We start from the raw sequence: 19,304 nt of genomic DNA, 5'->3' as shown, positions 1-19,304 counted from the left end.
AAAGTGTTCATGTGGTAGAGTGGAGAGTACGTTACAGGTGGCATGCTGGTGTTTCCCTGGACCAGATGTGGGCTGGAGGGGAGAGAGTTCACCTTGGAACTTACAAGGAGGCAAGGAAGCCTTTGAAGAAAGAGGCTGGTGTGGACTACAGGATGCAAAGCAACCGCGGAGAGTTCAACACCAGGAAAACTTCAGGGGAGAGGTGTCCCAACATGGAAATCTCTGAGAGACCATAAAAGAGCCTCATTTAGCAAAGAGACAGCTCAACATCTGCCGATCCAACAGGGACTTCATTTTAACCATCTGCCAGTCCTCAAAAGTCCAAAGAAACCTCCCAGCCACATCGGAATTTTGCCGGCTCCCCATCACTTCTCACTCCCTCTTCCTTTCATCTCCCACCCCAGCTTGGTGCAAGTAGAATAAATTGTAGGGGCAGGAGAGCAGAGGGAGGAAGAGCAGGAGGACCAGACCCACTGGCCACCCTCCATCGCCCTGACCATATGACCTCAGGGAAGGGAGAAGATTAAAGTTAGGATAAATTGAGAAATTCAGATACGTGACATCCCTAAGACTGGAGAGTCAAATGACTGAATTGAGACTGTGTTTGACACAAAAGTGAGCAAAGGCTCTATCATCTGAGAGTTCCTGAGAAGTCAGAGACTGGTCGAGATCTTCACTCAGACACAGAGTGCTCCAGCTGCATGGCGTGTAAAGCATGGTTCCCAATCTTGGCTCAAACATGCTGCCACCAGGGGAGCTTTCAAAAATCCCAAGGCCCAGGCCATGCCCCAACCAAACAAATTAAAATATTTGAGGGTGGGACTCAGGCATCAGAATTTTTAAAGTTCCCCACATGATTTCAGTGTGCAACCAAACAGTGAGAGACAAAACTAAAGTTGCATTTTGATCACAATCAAAAGACTGTTCCCTACACTGGAAACACTTTGTTCGCGTGTTAATTCCAAGGCCTTTATAATCTTTGAAGTTCTTCAAGAGCTGATGCACAAATTACAGATTTAAAAGGAGATTTTAAATTTTAAAAATATTTACGTCATCTGTTACCTAACTCTACAAACGATACTTTTAAATTTTTTTTTAAATGTAGAGATAAGGGCTTATAATAATCAAGAATCTAAATTATGCTTTACATGGAGTTATGAGAAGGCCATCTACAGCCCAAGTTGTTAAAGTTCAAAAATGCTTGAGGACTTGATAAATATGCTATAATGTGATGAGTTCTTTATTAAGTTTTTGACCGGACATACTCTAATTTACTGATATACATCCAGCTTGATAAAAGATTTGAATACCACTGGGCTTCAGGAGCATTGCAGAAAGTTTTGGTTGGGTTTAGCTGTCTTACTTCAATACTGAAAGGAAGAGCCTTGGAGAAAATTGCACCATGGCAGAAAAGGGCAAGAGCCACACTTGTGGTTTTTGTTTTCATACAAACTTTCTCCCTCATGGTGTTTGCTGATTCCTAAAAGCTGAGTGTTGGACTGACTGCCTCAGAATCACATTGGGAGCCTGTTGAAAATATCAACTCCCTGGCCCAAGCCCAGACTTCCAGAACCAGCCTTTCCGGGAGTGAAGCGTGGGCAGCAAATATTTTAACAAGTGCGCCCAGGTGGTTCTGAGGCCCAGCCAAGTTTGGGCAGCACTGGCAAATGCCAGCTGATAATGAGACCTTGGACTAAGTATAAAAGGTGTAGTGGAGAGAGATAAGTCCTCAATTAGGGAACAAACTACTAGCTGTTAAACAAAATTATTGTGACTGTGGACTGTGTTTTCACAGAGGTCACTGCCTGGAGTGCCAACTGAAAGATTCCTTAGTGCATATTTTAAGTTATTTTAGGAGCCTTGGGAGGATTTCCTGTATTTTCAGTGGGGTGGGAGTGAGGGTCACGTGGAGAGTTTTCTCAGAAGTTTTCTTCATCTGGTTGTATGTTGAAATAATTAGTTAGGAAAATAGGAAAGAGAAGAATCCTGGTCTCTCATGTGGGCTCAGCCTTCTTAGGGGGCAGGAACTCCCTTCATGTCTTTCAAGAAGTTTTTATCATCTTCTTCTCAATGAAGCACAGAGAAAGAGGAATAGACTTAGAGGCCAGGTAGTTAGGAAATAAAATCTTGGTGCTGCAACCTAGTAGCTGTGTGCATTTAGCCAAGTTCCATAACCTCTCTGAGCATCGGTGAACTCATTAGTCAAGAGGGGGTTAACTCGTCACTGTGAGGATTAAAAGAGTTAACACAGTTAAGCATGCATTCCACCAATACTTATAGAGGCACTTTATAGAGTACCTTCTATAAATTGATGTCCCTGGCTCCTGGGATACAGCAGATGCTCACTGAGTGATAGTTAGAGATTAAAGAATGGCCCAGGGGCTGGCCCCCTGGCTGAGTGGTTGGGTTCATGCGCTGTGCTTGGGCGGCCCAGGGTTTCACCGGTTCAGATCCTGGGCACCAACATGGCACCGCTCATCAGGCCATGTTGAGGTGGGTCCCACATAGCACAACCAGAGGCACTCACAACTAGAATCTACAACTATGTACCGGGGGCTTTGGGGAGAAGAAGAAGAAGAAAAAAAAAAAAGATTGGCAACAGATGTTAGTGCAGGTGCCAATCTTTAAAATAAAAACAAACAGAAAAAGAATGAATGGCTCAGTCAATAAATGTTATGGGATCTCAAATTTATTAGAAGTACTAAAATATTTCCAGAAATGTTCTAAGATAGGGAAAATTGTGGTTACCAGAAGTCATCTCAGGGAATATTTTACGCGATTGGGAGAAATTCTTTCATAAGCTGCCTGTAATGGGAGTGGAGAGGAGAAGTGTGGGTGTTGATGGGTGACATCATGCATCCTTCTTTGCCTGAGACAGTCTCTGTTGATGCCTGTTGTAGTAGCACCCCATTTTACACTCAGAAGTGTCCCAGGTTGGAAGCTAAATCGTATGGGCATCCTTCTTAAGGATCACGCTCTAGTAGCATTCACCGGCCACTGAACCACCTCTTGGGGGAGAGAGTTCACTGTGGCACTTTCGTGGTCCTAAGCAGAGCATGCAAGCCTGGGGCCAGAGCAGAACTGCTTGGATCCTCAAGGGGAGGCGGAGCATTGCCCCTGGCACCTCCCCCAACTTGGTACTCACCCCTCCTTCTGAATACACATTGAACTAAATAGTAGTTTGAAGAAGCACTAATGGGCCCATGGCTCAGGCTAGACCAGATAGGACTACACACACTTACCATCTCAGCGATGAGGTGGGGGAATCATTTATTAGGAAGAGAAATGGGCTAAACAACAGGAAGCCCAAACTTTAGTCTTCATCACTATTTATCCTATGTCTGACTCATTTTTCTCGGTCATTTCTAGCTGTTGTCATTGTACAAGATGCTAACAGGCTATTGCTAACTTCTGATCAGCCATATGCTGGAAATGAGATCATTAAATTTGATAATTAAGTTCAAAATAAAAATAAGTCTTGAGTGATGACCCAGCGGTCTCTCCTGTGAGTTATGGAGAATACATTCTAGGACATCTTTTGGCAGCTCTAGGGTTGCTCTACTCCTTTCCTTATTTCAAGAATTTTCCAAATCCTTTAGACTACTAGGTAAGTGTGCTGTGGCTATATTGGTCAGGCATGGCTGTGGTTTAAAAAGTTACACTATGTTCTGCCAGAGAACCGGGGACGTAGGCATGTGGCCTCTCCTTTTTTCTGTCTATGCCCACTCCCTTGATAATCTCTTCTGGTCCCATGGCTTTCATGTCATCTCCATGTGGATGACTCACAAATTTACTCCCTCAGTATTGGCCTCTTTCCTGAACTCCAGACTTGTATACACAGATGCATGTGTTTCTACTTAGGATTATATTAAGCTAAAGGACCTTCAAAGATTTTCCTGCTGGCTAGCCCAATTTTTCTCTTTGGGTGGGCTCTGGGCCCTTTCTAGTGTCATTAATCTGTGTGTTATTCATATTTTGGTGTGAGAAGTGTCTGGGAGCTAATATAAAGGGAGATATGTTTTGTGGAAACTCCGATTTGCTGCTCTGAGTAAGCAGAGACCATAAATCCCTTCTATCGTCGGGACTGGCCTTGTTGGTGTGATGTGGGTTGGTACTGCTGCCTTGGGCAAAGAGTGTAGCACTCCTTTTGCTGTGTTTATGTCTGGCAAAATCTGTCTTCCCTAGGTTTACAGAACTTTCAGAAGGCAGCAATGGATTAATTTGGATGAGGGGCCCAGGGGCCTCTTGAAAGGGAAGAGACTGAGTAATCTACAGGTCAGTAAACATTTTCTGTAAAGGGCCAGATAGTAAATATTTTAGACTTACAGGCCATATGGTCTCTGTCACAATAACTTAAGAAACATTTTTGCTGTTATGATGCCAAAGCAGTTATAAACAATACTTAAGTGAGTAAGCATGGCTGTGCTCCAGTAAGACTTTATTTATGGTCAAATAAAGATACTTTATTTGAAATTCATATAAATTTTCCCATGTCATGAAATATTCTTCTTCTTTTGATATACATTTTTTAACCATTTAAAAATAATTTTTATCTTGTGGGTCATATGGAAGCAGACAGTGGGCCAGAACTGGCCCACCTTTAGTTTGTTGACCATTGCTCTAATCTTTGATTAGCAAGATAGAAGATAGCCTAAGGGTTCCATTGGTTCAGGGAGGGACTTATTCCAGCACACAGGAAGTGGTGTTGTGCTTTGAGAAACATTGGCCATTGCTCATGTATGAGAGAGAACTGTAACCTGGGGTCTAGGTTTGGGGCAACCAAACTTCTGGGCTATGCAGGGGTTTGGCATCATTGACATGACCACAGCATTAGATGCCCACCCTCTGGGTTGTGGAGGTCCAGTGACCAGAAGGCCGTGGTCTGATCAGGCATCCTGTTGTCTCTTTCTGCTGGGCATTTGAAAGATTGGCTAACCCCTTTTGAAACCAGTGAGCTTCCAGGATCTATGTACAATTTGGGATGGGACTGGAGAGAATTCTCCAGAGAGTGTTACTGGGCTTCTTGCCAACGTGGTTACATAGGGTCAAGCCAACACTATTTGTAACCCAAGCTGGTGGAGAGTATCAATGCCTATTGTACTTAACTTAGTTCTTTTTAGTCCCCAGAGTCCTGTAGCATGGCACTGCCTGAGAGCTCACTAAATACTTGGTGAATTGAAGTTTATAGAATAAGCCACTGCCCACTCCTTTGACAATATTTTTTCAAAACTTTCTGAGATTAAAAGGAAAGGGACAAATATATATTGAGCTATCATGTTCAGGCATAGTGCTATGGGCCATCACATAGATTATCTACTTTCATCCTCCCCAGGAAGTAGACATCTTTATTTACAGATCATAAGTAACCTGTCCAATGTCTTACAGCTAAAAGGGGTGAAGTCCAGTTTTTGGAACTCAGGCCTGTCTGGCTTTTTTTTACCTCCATTACATTCCAGTAGATGAATGTCACCCATTCTTTGTACAACGTAGGAGGAAAAGTATACTGAGGTGTTGACATACATCATTTTTAAACCCCCTCTCTGTCATTAAAACTCAAATAAAAATTCATCTCCCTTATATCTGGCTATTTTTCTACTCTGACCACTTACATATTTAGTTTGTAGGCTTTAATAAGATACTTTAAAATAGAATGTATATCCTTTTATAAGGGCAAGTTCTATCTTCCTAGCTGTCTGAAATTTCTCCCAGAGCATCACAGACTCTTAGGTTTGGGGTAAACTAGGAGGACCCCACCCCTGGTGTCACTTAAACACCTTTCCTTTAAGTTCAAACACTTGAAAGCATATAATGCCTCTCGTCTCCCTTTTCATGAATGAATCACTCTCACTACCTTTAACTGTTGCTCATAGACAAGACTGCTGACATTTAGACCCCTCAGGTTTCCCTTCCCTTTCTCTCCCTTCTTCCTTGTCCTCTCTTCCACAGTGTCTTGGCCAGGGGGAGGGGAGTGCATCATAGGGGGAAGTGGCCATGTAATTATAGGTGTGCTGATTGTTCTCTCATTTAGGAGCTAGAGAGAAGATATCGTCTAGACCGATTGGCCCGACTCTACCCTTTTTTCGTGGAGTGCAGTGGTGTAATGTGTAGCGTACCTGGACTGTCTGGACTGGTCTACACTGGAGACTTGATCTTGTGTCTTGTACTCAGGTAAGATATGCAGGTAAGATCCACCAATACTAAGCATCTGTGTGTAACAGTCCTAGAGGGGTATTGCATAACAGACTTTACAAGAACCGCTAAAGAATTTTTCGAGAACATTAGAATAGTACTCTTTCCAGAGAAAGAAAGTGCCTATTTATGTGCACTTATATATGACAAACTATGAAGGAAACACGGGGGGTTGAGATACCAGTTTCTGATTTCTCCTCACTAAGAAACTAGCGATAACACCTCCTTCAACAGTATGGCTAAGGACCTACTTTTTAGCTGGTGTGAATCCTTGCAACGTTTTGCACTGTTTTTGTCACACGTGATACGATTTTACTTTATGGACCTTATAAATGAACGTGAGTAGTTTTAAGTTTCTGATTGTCCACATCATCCTTTCTCTTGCATCTGTTTTCACTTTCCAGGAATCTTTTGAATGAGAGTACCTTTTCATTTTTTGCATTCTAAGAATGGGAGAGTTTAAAGCACTTTCGGCGCCAGGAATAGAAATGTAAAATAGACCTTACATTTGCACAGCCATGTGGTGCTTCCTATGAATCGACACTATGACCTCCCCAGCTGCAGTGGCTCAGAACCGCGAATCAGCTTCCTCTTTCCATTTATGGTGGAGGTGATGGCAACCCATGGGAAACACCAGGCAGAGGGCTTGACACTTGGTTAGAGCTCAGCAGGTACTAGTTGAATCAAACCCTCACCAGTTCTCCCACAGAACCCTGGGAAAGCACAGACAAAGGGTATGAGGCTCCACACAGGGGATGCTGCATGTGCACGCAGACTGGGCATTAATTTTGGGCCTGGCAAGGGCGGTGCTGCAAATGCTATCGTGCCTACATGTGTTCAGGTGGCCTGTCCTCCCCATCTACCTAGAGGTCAGTTTAAGGAAATAGAGAGACAAAAATGGAATGTATCTCCAGAAATGGTAGGATTCTAATGAAAAACCAATTAAAGCAGACAGATGGCCAACATACACTTCCAACTTTCTTTAGAATATTTAGAGGAGTTATTTTTGTTGCATGTGGAGCAACGCCGGACAGCAGGTGTTAGTCACCATCATTTAGAGTGTGTCTAATGGAGCCTTAGGTAGGGAAGCAAGAATACTGACATTTTATTTTGTCATTTTCCTATTAAGATGTCAAACATCCTTTTTCAACAGCATTTTTAATGATTTCAGGGGACAATTTATCAGTTCTCATCTCTGAGCTGCTGACACACTCACTCAGAACAGAATATCTATTTCAAGTCTTTATAAACCAAATGTTTCAAGGAAAGAATATCAGGTATGTTATTCTTTTCGAATTGGAAGATTTAAGTGAAATACAGGTCTCGTTTGCTGTTTATTACAAAGAATAGAATTGAGGTTAGATTGCCTAATTGCAAATCAGAGCTCCAGGGAGCAAGTCCCAGCTGTGCAACTGAATAGCAGTGAGAGCCAGATAAAGTCATTTTGGTTTCTTGGAACATTATTTTCCCACTGGAAAAGTGAGTCCTTGGGAAAGACAGTATAAACATCATGAGAGAGAAGAACATACAGTGGAAGAAAATTTTGGCAGAATTTTGTTAAATTCTGACAGTCTTACCAGTAAATTCTATGACCCTTTAAACTATTGAGTACCTCATTGAAGAACTTCAGAGAGAAAGTTTATATAAAGAAGAAAGAAATGAATGGAATTAAGAGAGGAAAAAGGAATAAGAAAGCATAAAAGTAATTAGAGATATAATTGGAGGAGTTTTAAGGTACGATTTTTTTCCCCAAGATACAAATATTGAACAAATATAAACCAAATTAAGAGAAGAGGAGGATTTGACTCGTTGAGGGAAAGAGGACAAGATCATACAGGGTTAATTCAGGACCAAAAATCCCGAGGATAAGATCTTAGGGATAAATTAGCAAGTAACTTGTTTAAGATTTATGCAGTTGAAGAGCTGATTGCAAAATGAGCTGGATGACTGAAAATATTTTTGTGATGCTTTTCCTACAAATGACAGAGCTTTAGGAATAGAAAGTGTTTTTGAAACAAATATCTGGAAGGAAATATAGGACTCTTCTTAGCTTAATTTTTGCTAACAACTCTAAGCAATTCAATTTGTACCTACGTGTGTAACAATTACTGAGAAATGAAATTACTACTGGGAAAATATAGCCCCTACTTAAGGAGATGTTGCAAATTTCTAAGTTAAGCATTGGTGGAAAATAAAATAAGTAGCAACCTTTTTCAAATTATACACCTAAATGCAAAATCACATATTTCTGGTAAAATATTGGCACTTATTTTCAATATAATAAGCACTTGTGAGCACCCACTATGAGTACCAAGAATACCAAGAGCAGTACTCCAAATATTTACTGAAATAAAGCACTGAATATTGTAGCAATAGTTCTAGAAATATGCTCCATCTCCCATTATTATGGTACATCACAGGTTATTCTCTAATAAGCTTAAGATTTCCTCAATGTGCCTTATTTTGCAATCAAAGAGATATTCCTCCTTTACTATCACACATTAATATCTCCACCTAAATATTTTGGTCTTCTCTTTAGATGTCTCATTGAATAACGCTTGAACAACTCATTTTTGTATTTTTATATGGAAGAGATAACGGAATATAAAGACTAGGATGTGAAAGTCGTCTTTGGCAATGGTGACCTCTTTATTATGGTCTGGCCACAATTATTGAATAATATTTGAGGACAGTGAACCAATTAGTAATCAGAGAATGTTAGAGCTAGAAGGATCTAGGGAGTTCATCTATCTTAAATATATTACTTTACAGACTCAATTCCCCCACACAATAGGAACTTATTGATTCTGCATCAGCACTGGGCTGGCTGCTGGGATCCAAACATGGAAAAATGTAGGTTAGAAGAGGCCCAGTGGTGTATCCAAGGTCACGTGTTATATTAGATACCTCCTCTTTGACCCACTCTCCACATTCTCCATTCTGCTATATATCCTTGGGTGCTGATCTTTAGGGACATTATATCAATAAGATTTTTAGTCTTCTGGCTTCTAGTTGAGATTAGCCTATGCGAAACACAGCCCAGAGAGTAAGAAGGATGGTAAGGTCAGGGTATTTATCCTCCTGGTTGCTTCCCTTTGGGATTGCTACGAGCTGGCTGCATCCTTGGACTGTCAGGGAGCCCTCTCCACACGGTTCTCCCTCTCCAGGTTCTGGTAACTGCTCCCTCTCATTGCTCCTCAGGCTATGGGTGGTGGAGGCACTTCACAGTTGCTAAGCTCTGGCTCTACATCATCCCTTGTGGTTTCCCTGTATCCTGCCCAGATCTTTGTAAATAGTTCCTTAATTAAACTCCCCTTAAATGGCCTGATTTTAGCATGTCATCTGTTTTCTGCTGAGACCATGAGGGATATATAACCTGTAGAATGATTTTCAGTTTACTTGATTTATAATGTCCCTTGAGATGTTTGTAAGCCAATTTTTATTTAAGGTTCACAAAGTTTTAATTGTTGACAAAACTTAGTCATTTTTAAGCCATTGGTAGATGAGGGAATTGCACTGGGGACTAGATGGCAGAGTCAACACGGTGGCACTGAAAGCTTACCTTCAATTTTCTCAAGTTGGTATTTAAATAATTGGTGGCTCAATTACATTCTTTGATTCTGAATTCTATCAAGTGGATTTCTATTTGGTGATAGATAAACCTATTCAATCTCTCTACTATACTAGTTACAGGAAAGGGCAAGTCATGTTTTGACTGAATTGTTACCAAGTTTGATTGACAAAGCAACAAAATTGAGACAGTGGTGGTCTAGTCCTGTGAAATAAGGGGTGACTTCAGAGGTCTGAGGAGACCTTGACATCTGCCATCCCCACCCTCAGTCCTCTAAAATGCTGTTAACCACTGCCTTATGGTTAAAATCCTCCAATAGCAGAGCCTGTTCTTGACCTTAAGATTTTGCCATTTAATCCCCACCCCATGTTTTATATTTTTGATAACACATTTTACATTCTGTTTATTTTATGCATCCCTTAACTAATTCTTGTAATTTTAGTTGATTTTACCACTTTTGTTCTTTGACCTTCACACCTGCTTTGTAAGTGATTGATCCACTATTTTCATTATATATTTACCTTTTCCAGTGAGATTTTTGCGTTTGTAAATTTTCTTATTAATTAATACCATTTTTTTTCAGCTTAAAGAAGTCCCTTTAACATTTCTCATAGATTCAATTTAGTGGTGATCAATTCCTTTAGCTTTTAACTGGAAAACACTTTTTTTTTTTTTTTTTTTTTAGGAAGATTAGCCCTGAGCTAACTACTGCCAGTCCTCCTCTTTTTTGCTGAGGTAGCCTGGCCCTGAGCTAACATCGTGCCCATCTTCCTCTACTTTATACGTGGGACACCTACCACAGCATGGTGTGCCAAGCGGTGCCATGTCCGCACACGGGATCAGAATCGGCGAACCCCGGGCCACTGAGAAGCGGAAAGTGCGAACTTAATCACTGTGCCACCGGGCCGGCCCCTAACTGGAAAACTCTTAATCTGTCCTTCAAATCTGAATGATAACCTTGCTGAGTAGAGCATTCTTGGTTGGTAGTTTTTTCCTCTCAGCACTTTGAATATGTTGTGCCACTTCCTTCTAGTCTGTAAGATTTCTGCTGAAAAATCTGCTGATAGCCTATGGGGTTTCCCTTGTACGTAACACTTTGTTTTTCTCTTGCTGCTTTTAGGATTCTCTCTTTATCTGTAACTTTTACCATTTTAACTTTAAAGTGTCTTGGTGTGGGTCTCTTTGGGTTCATGTTATTTGAAACTTTCTGGGCTTCTTGGATCTGGATGTCTATTTCCTTCCCCACACTGGGGAAGTTTTCAGCCATTATTTTTTCAAATAATTTTTCTGGCCCTTTCTCTCTCTCCTCTTTTTCTGGAATCCCTATAATGTGAATGTTATTCTGCTTGATATTGTCCCAAAAGTCCTTTAAGGTATCTTCACTTTTCTTACTTTTTTTCTTTTGACTTTTATTCTGCTTTATCTGGATGATTTCCATCACTTTGTCTTTCAGGTTGCTGATTTGTTCTTCTACTTCATCCAGTCTGCTGTGAAAACCTTTTAGTGGATTTTTCAGTTCAGTTATAACTTTTGTTTTGTACTTTCTTATACTTTCTATCTCTTTGTTGAAGATTTCACTGTGTTCATCTATTCTTCTCTTGAGTTCAGTAAGCATGTTTATGACCATTAGTTTGAACTCCTTATCTGGTAGATTGCTTATTTCCATTTTGTTTCATTCTTTTTCTGAGGTTTTGTCTTGTTTATTTAGAACATATTCCTCTGTCTCCTCATTTCGTCTTGCTCTCTGTGCTTATTTCTATGTATTAGGCAGATCAGCTACTTCTCCCAGTCTTGAAGGAGAGGCCTTATATAAGAGATGTCTTGTGGGGTTCAGAAGTGCAATCCCCCCTGCCCACTACAGCCAGGAACTCAAGGGGTGTCCTGTCTGTGTGCACCCTCCTGTTGTGGTGGGGCTGTGTCTGTGGCCAGAGGATGGGCAGGGCCAGTGTCTGGACTAGCTGAAGCGTGTGCCCATAGCTGCTGCAAATCATTGGTGAACAGGGCTGGCCCCTGAACTGGCTGTGAGGCATGGCCAAGTTCGCTGCAGCTCTTTGGTGGACAAGGTTATTGCCCTGCCCAGCTGTGAGGCTCGACTGAGGTTCAGGGATTGGCAGGATCCCAGTAAGGTGTGCCCACTGGTGCTAGCAGGTTAGACAGAGAATTCCAAAATGGTACCTGCCAGTGCTGGCATTAGCAAGATAGAGTGTGACTACAAAAATGCCTCCTGCCAGTATCTCAGTCCCCAAGGAGAGTCCCAACTGGTTCCTGCCTCTCTGGCAGAGGCTTATGATTAGTAAGTGAGTCTCCTTTACCTATAATCTTTGTGCTTTTCCAACTGGTGTTTTTGGACTGGTTTCTGGGTCAAGTGAGCCTGTGCATGAACCCTTTAAGAACAGGTTTTCCATTCCCTATAGTTCTATAGTTTTCCTGGACATAATCCTCCTTGGCTTTTAAATCCTGATGTTTGGTGGGCTCATCTCACCTATGCAGGATCTAAGTGTTGGGTTGCCTGATGTCGACCTTGAATTCCTTGCTCCTCGAAAGTTTCTGTACCTTTGAGATCCCTCCTGATTGTTGATCATTGTGGCTGAGGTGTGGTTTTCTCCTTGGTGAGACTATTTCTTTGCCTTTGCTGCCCATCTTGATGCTGTCCTTTTATATTTTCTTGTGGAGGCTCTGTTCGTTCAGTTTTCAGGTCCTTTTCAGAGGCGATTGTTCCATATGTAGTTGTTATGGCCATGGGAGAAGATGAGTTCAGGATCTTCCTATGCCACCATCTTAAACCCTCTCTCTTGAGCTTAAGACTTTGGTTCTTGTTCAAATCGTACTTTGAATTGCAGATTGAGAGTCATAACACTTTAAACTATTGATGATTAAAAATGACCCCAGGTGAAAGTGTTTTGGATCTTTCTAGAAAGTTTCGATTTGGGAACAGAGAGAGATTTGAAGGGTTTGGATCCTAGAATTGGTGTGTAAGCAAGAGAGGAGGGCAGTGGGAACAGAGAAGACACACTTTGATGTGGGGGGAAAATGTGTAATATAAATTTTCCAGACTTGGGAATAAGAAAGAGTTTAAGAAAAAGTTGAGAAAACTAGTTCTCAGTTTCAGAACCAGATGCAAGGGATAAGAATTGGGAAAACAGTGAAAAGCTCTTTGAGCTAATTGCCCCGTTTTATTGGTCCTGGCCTTTGGCATTGCACATGAATATATATCACAGTTGTGGTGGATAGGACTCAGTGAAGAGTTAATGCTAGTATCTATTGACTACTTACCATATGCTAGGCAGCGTTTTAAGTATTTATATTTACTGACTCATTTGAACCTCATAACAATTCCATGAGGAAGATGCTGCCATTCATCCCTATATTAGTTTTCTAGGGCTGTCATAACAAAGTACCACCAGCTGAAGTACCACCAAGTGGCTTAAACAACAGAGATTTATTGTCTCATAGAATGGCAGCTAGAAGTTCAAAATGAAGGTATTAGCAAGGTTGGTTCCTTCTGAGGGCTTTGAAGGAGAATCTGTTCTGGGGCTCTCCTAGCTTCTGGTAGCCTTAGACATTTCTTGACTTGCAGATACCCTTCTCTCTATGTCATACTCTCTTTCTTCTATACATTCCTTAATACGGTCTTCCTTCTTTATATTCTTTCATACTGTCTTCCTTCTATATATGCCTAACTCAATGTCCCAATTTCTCATTTTTATAACGACACTAGCCATATTGGATTGGGGCCCACCTCATTTTAACTTGATCATCTGCGAAGACCCTATTTCCAAATAAGTTCACATTCACAGGTACTGGAGGTTAGGATGTCAACATCTATCTGGGGGACATAATTCAACCCAAAACAGTACCCATTGTAAAGACGAATAAACTGAGGCACAGAGAAGTCAGCTAAGTTGCCCACCACCACTGAGAAAGTAAGTGGTACTGGCAGAGTCAGAGCTCCTAACCATAACGCTATATTACTTCTCATAAAAGCAGCCCTGATGCAGAAAGACTGGATTACAGTACAACAAAATTATTGCTAGGGTGGTATGTGATTGAAAGGTTTTGCCATCTTCTATTCTGGAGCAATAGTGGGCATGATCTAAGCTTTATAAATTGATTTTAATTGAGATTTACATTAGCACTATCTAAAGCTATGTCTGTTTGAGGAGACTGGGTGGCAGGCATGGGAGAAGAACAGGACAATTCCTTGGACAAGATAATCTGCTCCTTAAGTCGAAACTTCAGATGAAGGTAAAATGAAAGAAAATTGTTCCTTCACACCTCCTGGGTTATAATTGAAATATGCTTTTTATATAGTGAAATGTACATGTCCTAAGTATACAGTTTGATGCATATTGATGAGTGTATACACCTGCACGTTAACTATGGGATTGAAGGTCTGTCACGTTGTTTTGCATCCTAACCAGCAGTAGAAGTCCTCAGTGAGAGAGGATTTTGAACACTTGTCTGATTTCTCATTTTATAGAAGTGATGAGGTGAAGTGGTGCGTAACCAGGCCTAACTTTATTTTCGTTGATTTTCATTATCTAAAAGTGTTGTTCTCCTTTCTTCCCACATTTTTTTGATTCACTCTCATCAATCATCTTAATCTTTTTACTGCTTTTGATTGGGGTTTGTGCCTAATTGGAGACGATTCCTTAGGCACCTGCCTTGATCCATTCAGTCCACAGCCTGATAAGGGTGTTTGAAGGATTACAGTGGCCAATTTTTTTCTACTATTGGTATAAAAACGGTAGGATTTAGAAACCTAAAGAGGAGCTTAAAGCAAGATGTAGAAAGGAAGATCTAACGGAGCAGCTTGTGTGTAGAGCAGTATGGCTACACCTGCTGTTTGCCAACCCTCTGCCCGCGCCTTTCTCTCCTCTTATGTCACAACTTGGTATGGAGGGAGAGACACATGCTGCTGATCTTGACAGCAGCTTCCTGACCTCTGAGGACAGCCTGAAGCTTGAAGGAGCCTCTGAGGGGTGTGGTATCAGTGCTAATGGTGGAGGTGGGGTGTGAATTTCGCCACTTCGACTTTCTTTGTCCTTCTCTGTGTTCCTACAAGAATAATGGAATTCCAGCAAGCAATAGTTTAGAGAAGCATTCAAGATCATGTAGAAAATCTCTGGAAAACAATTGAATTAATTGTTCCTTAAGATTGCTTCCAACTCTGTGATTCTAGAATTCATTTTTCAAATAAAAAGTTGAGGTCCCAAGAAGTAAGTGACTTAAAAATAATATGCCAATAGTTGGTGCAGAGCCAGGACTGCATGATTCGTGTCGCCAACTTTGGTACACCCGTCGTGAAATGCATAAGCCCCCAAAGCCAGTTCTCAGTAAGACTCTGTATTCCTTCCATCTCACTTTTAGGCTTTTGATTTTTACTCAAACTCTACGACCTTTCAAGCTTACCAACTGAGGGTTGACTATGCCCCTGTCAAGGGTGGAGGTGAATGTGGCAGCACTCAGCACACTGCTCCTCTCTCACTGGCATGGCCACTGTGATCCCAATGAAATAATGGCTCACGAGACCCATGGCCCACACACATCACCACCTGATGCACCTCAAAATGCTGATGTGGGAAGCAACTTTCCAGCTGATAACTTTGCTGTTGTAACTAAAAGTAGGAAACAAGAAGAGAAACAGTGTTGAATTAAAAGTTCCGACTTGTTTTGGATACCAAGCCAAGAGCTGTGGTGTCTCAGGTTTTACAAGTGCTCTGTCAATCATAGAGGGACAGGTGGAATCTATAGTACTCTGTGCTGCAGAGGAGGTTATAATTGGGCAGGCTACTTCCCCTCCCCTTTTCTGTTTCCTCCTTCAGAGCTCAGCTAGCAGTGTGGAGCTCTGAAATGATGCTTGTCTAGTCACAATGTGAAGACAGTTCCCTTGTCTGTCTTAGTTTTCCCCTGGTCAGTATTTATATTTACCAAAAGAAGAGAATACACTGTAGTAAGTGGAAGGCTCATAAAAATATGGCGAAGACAGCAGGATGCGGCATGAGGTCAACTTGGGCAGCATGAGATGTAGCAGAGGCTGCATAATTGCCAACGGCCATTCTCTGAGGTCAAGGACCCCATTCTGGCCCAGATCTTTCCTTCTTTCCTGCAGCACCTAACACAAAGCTCTCACCTCCTAGGTCCTCTTAGTCCTTCTGTTAACTTAGTCCCACTGCTGTTAAGTGACTTACCTTCTCGGCCAGCCCCTGCTCTATCACAAGATCAAATCAGCAAGAGAAGGAGCAATTCTCCTCTCAGCTTCCCTGCCAAGGCGTCAGGAAATTTTGTCCGGGTGCTGCTACAGAAAGGTTAAAGAAAAGACCGTGCATTTAATCAATTTCCTAAATTTATCCTTTAAGTTTGTGTAAGTATATGGTAACTAGCAATGATTTATCCTAACACATCTTCACATGAATTCCAAAACATTTTCTAAGCCATACTCCATCAATCCTCCAAGCGGTTTTTAACACGGATAGGAAAATGAACATGTTTTCTATGACTCATAAACAATATGGCTGCACTTAATAAACCCAATTGTATACAGATTGTGATGATGATTCCTCAGCCCTACCAAAGTCAGAGAAGTGAGTTCACGCTGGGGGAAGCACTCACTGGGTCAAAAGCAGTATGCAAATACAAGAGTGTCAATGGCTGTGTCCCATACCCAGTGCCTCATAAACATTAAACATATATTGAGGAATTTGTGGTTCCTTACGCAATTTCTTCAATACATTTTTAAAAAGTCTTTCTTATCTTTTAAAGGACAAAAGCATTACATATAACTGTAAATTTAAAATGTACACAAGTGTATAAAAGAAAATATAAAAGTCTCTTTCATTATCACCCTCTTTCTCACTCCTCGGCAGTAAGAACTGGTAACAATTTGTGTATACTTGCAAACACTTTTTCCTACATTTATAAATATATATTTACAAAATATAAAGCCTATATATTATTTTGCAAATCATTTCTATCGCTTAGTAACGCATGTTGTGGTATTATAAAATATATAAATCTAAGTCATGTTTTTTAATTGCCACATACATTTTTTTCAATCTAAAAGATTTTTAACCCATCCCTTACGGATGATCACTTATGTAGTTTCCAACTATTTTCTTAGTGCAAACAATGCTACCATAAAGAATTCTGTGAACAGAAATGCTGCAATAAATATTCCCATAGCATTGTTTGTTATAAAAAAATAATTGTTACAATTCTCCTTGGAGAAGGTAAGTGTGTCTTTAGTAAAAATTCTTGTATTGAATTGCTTTCAAAGGGTATTTCCATGCATCAGTTAGCTATTTTTGTATAACAGCTTAAGACAACCATTTATTATTATTCACAAGATGACATATTAGCGGTTCTTCTTGGCTACACTGAGTCACATGTCTATTGTCAGATGGGGGCAGGCAGTGCTGTTGATCTTGTTGGGGCTTTCCCACATATTTGGGGGTTGATTAGCCCTTGGCTAGTCTGGATAGCCTCAGCATTTCTCCTAAAGCCTAGCCAAAGCATGTTCCCATGGCAAGACAGAGGTCGATAAGAGGAAATAGAAATATTCAACCATTTCTTTAAGCCAAGTGTCAAGTTTGCTACCATCCCCCTGCCCAAAGCAAGCTACATGACCAAGCCTGGAGTATATAGGAGGACATTAGCAAAGGTGTGAAAATTAGGATCATTTTCCCGATCAATTTCTGTACATGCTTAAAAAGTTTAAAAATATTGCCAAATTGCCCACCCAACAAACCAGGATTTAACTAATTTTTATTACTATTAATGGTGTATAAGAAGATTTTGGCCACAAAATTCAGTCTTTTGTGTGAAAGATTAGGAAAACAGCACCATTTTACTTCCACAAACTTTGTCCCTTCCTTCTGATTTCTGCTATTATGTTCTAGGACTACTGACCAACTTCATCATGTTTATTGTTTTTTTTCTATTGTATAGTTTTTCTTAAAAATTTATGACATTTACATTTTTTTATAACTCTGATTTTTAACTTCAGAGCAACTATAATAGTTCTTATTTGCCTTAGTTATAATTAAAAGGGAATTGATGTGTATTCTGTTAATCTTTTCATAAAGCAGCTTTCACACTCCCAAGCTCTATGTTTTAAACTACATCTTGGTTGGATGAAACTTTGTTAGGTAGTTTTTAAATACATTGTCACTGGTGCTGTATTTTCTGAGATCATTCACCTCTAACAATCACTTTCTGTTGCTTTTATACATGAATGAGCTGAGGATAAATTCTTGGGTCACATATTTCCCCTTATTTATCTACTCTCTTCTGGAATTGACTATTCTTCGTGAGATCTTTGAGATAAATAATTTTTTTACTCATTCATTCACTTTACACGTATTTATTGAGCTTCTACTACATGCCAGGCACTATTCCAGGTACTGAGACTATGGAACTAACAACACACAAATATCCCTGCTCTCCTACAACTTAAATTCTAGTGGGAGGACATAGATAATAAACAAAATGAATAAGAAAATAATTATCTGTATGGTATAGATAAACAAATAAGTGAATATAAGTAAAACAAGAAAAGGGGAGATATAGTGCGCCAGAGTGAAAGTTATCTTTAAATAGAGTAGTCAGGGAAAGGGTCCACGAGAAGGTGACATATGAAGGAGATGAGTGAGAAAGACTTGCAGATATTTGGGGCAAGAACATTCCAGGCAGAGTAAATAGCAAGTGCAAAGGCCCTGAGGTGAGCATGTCTGGAATATTTGAGGAATAACAAAGAGGCCTGTTTTACTGGAGCAGAGCAAGTGAGGTGAAGAATAGAAGAGATGAGGTCAGAATACTAACTGAAGGTAAGAGAAAGTTGGACCTTGTAGATAATTTTAAGAATTTAATCTACATCAGATTGAGATGTAAAAACACTAAATGGATTTGAACAGAGAAGTGACAAGGTCTCACTTAATGATTTAACAAAAATATTCTGGCTGCTTGTAGGTGACTTTTTATTTGTTGCTGTTTGTTTGGTTTTCTCTCATGGATATTCAGAGAAAACTTCAAAATTTTTTTATCCTTGAAGCATGAAAACTTTCTCAGTATATGCTATTAGTCATGGTGGCTTTATATTATTTCCTGTAACATATTATATCCTTTTAACTAAAAACTTTGGTTCTTTCTTTAGTTTGGGAGTTTTCTTCTGTAATATCTTTTAATGTCTTTTCCATTTTATTTACTCTGTTTCATATTTCAGGGGCACCATTTATTGAATTTCTAGGGCTTGCTTTCCTGCTGCCATTTTTGTTTTAAATACTTTCTTATCTGTGCTTCCTCTGTATTTGGTATGATTTTCCCGAAACTGTCCCCCACATCACACAGCAATTTTTCTCTCAATTTTATCTCTTCTTGTTTCAGATTTATTTATTAATTCTTACCTGTCCATGGTCTTAAACTTTTTTCATTATCCTTCCATTCAATATTTTTTTCTTTTTGAAGTTTTTTTGTTTTTAAAGATTATCCCTGAGCTAACATCTGCCACCAATCCTCCTCTTTTTTTGCTGAGGAAGACTGGCCTTGA

The 19,304-nt window shown here is 40.3% G+C and overlaps 1 long non-coding RNA gene across 2 annotated transcripts in view; it reads left to right on the top strand.

Annotated features, from left to right (window-relative positions):
• Positions 1-19,304, top strand: part of LOC102150924 (uncharacterized) — a 59,030-nt gene that overhangs the window by 10,976 nt on the left and 28,750 nt on the right. Inside the window, exons 2-3 of one of the 2 annotated variants that reach the window (XR_289915.3) lie at positions 4,186-4,275; positions 6,029-6,168. This is a non-coding gene — a long non-coding RNA (uncharacterized lncRNA). The remainder of the gene's footprint in view (positions 1-4,185; positions 4,276-6,028; positions 6,169-19,304) is intronic. The other variant, XR_011435070.1, reaches the window with a different exon arrangement.

Source organism: Equus caballus, chromosome 2 (assembly GCF_041296265.1).
Source record: "Equus caballus isolate H_3958 breed thoroughbred chromosome 2, TB-T2T, whole genome shotgun sequence".
NCBI classification, from domain to species: domain Eukaryota; kingdom Metazoa; phylum Chordata; class Mammalia; order Perissodactyla; family Equidae; genus Equus; species Equus caballus.
The sequence above is the reverse complement of the archived record's forward strand: the minus strand, read 5'-3'. Positions and strand labels throughout refer to the sequence as shown.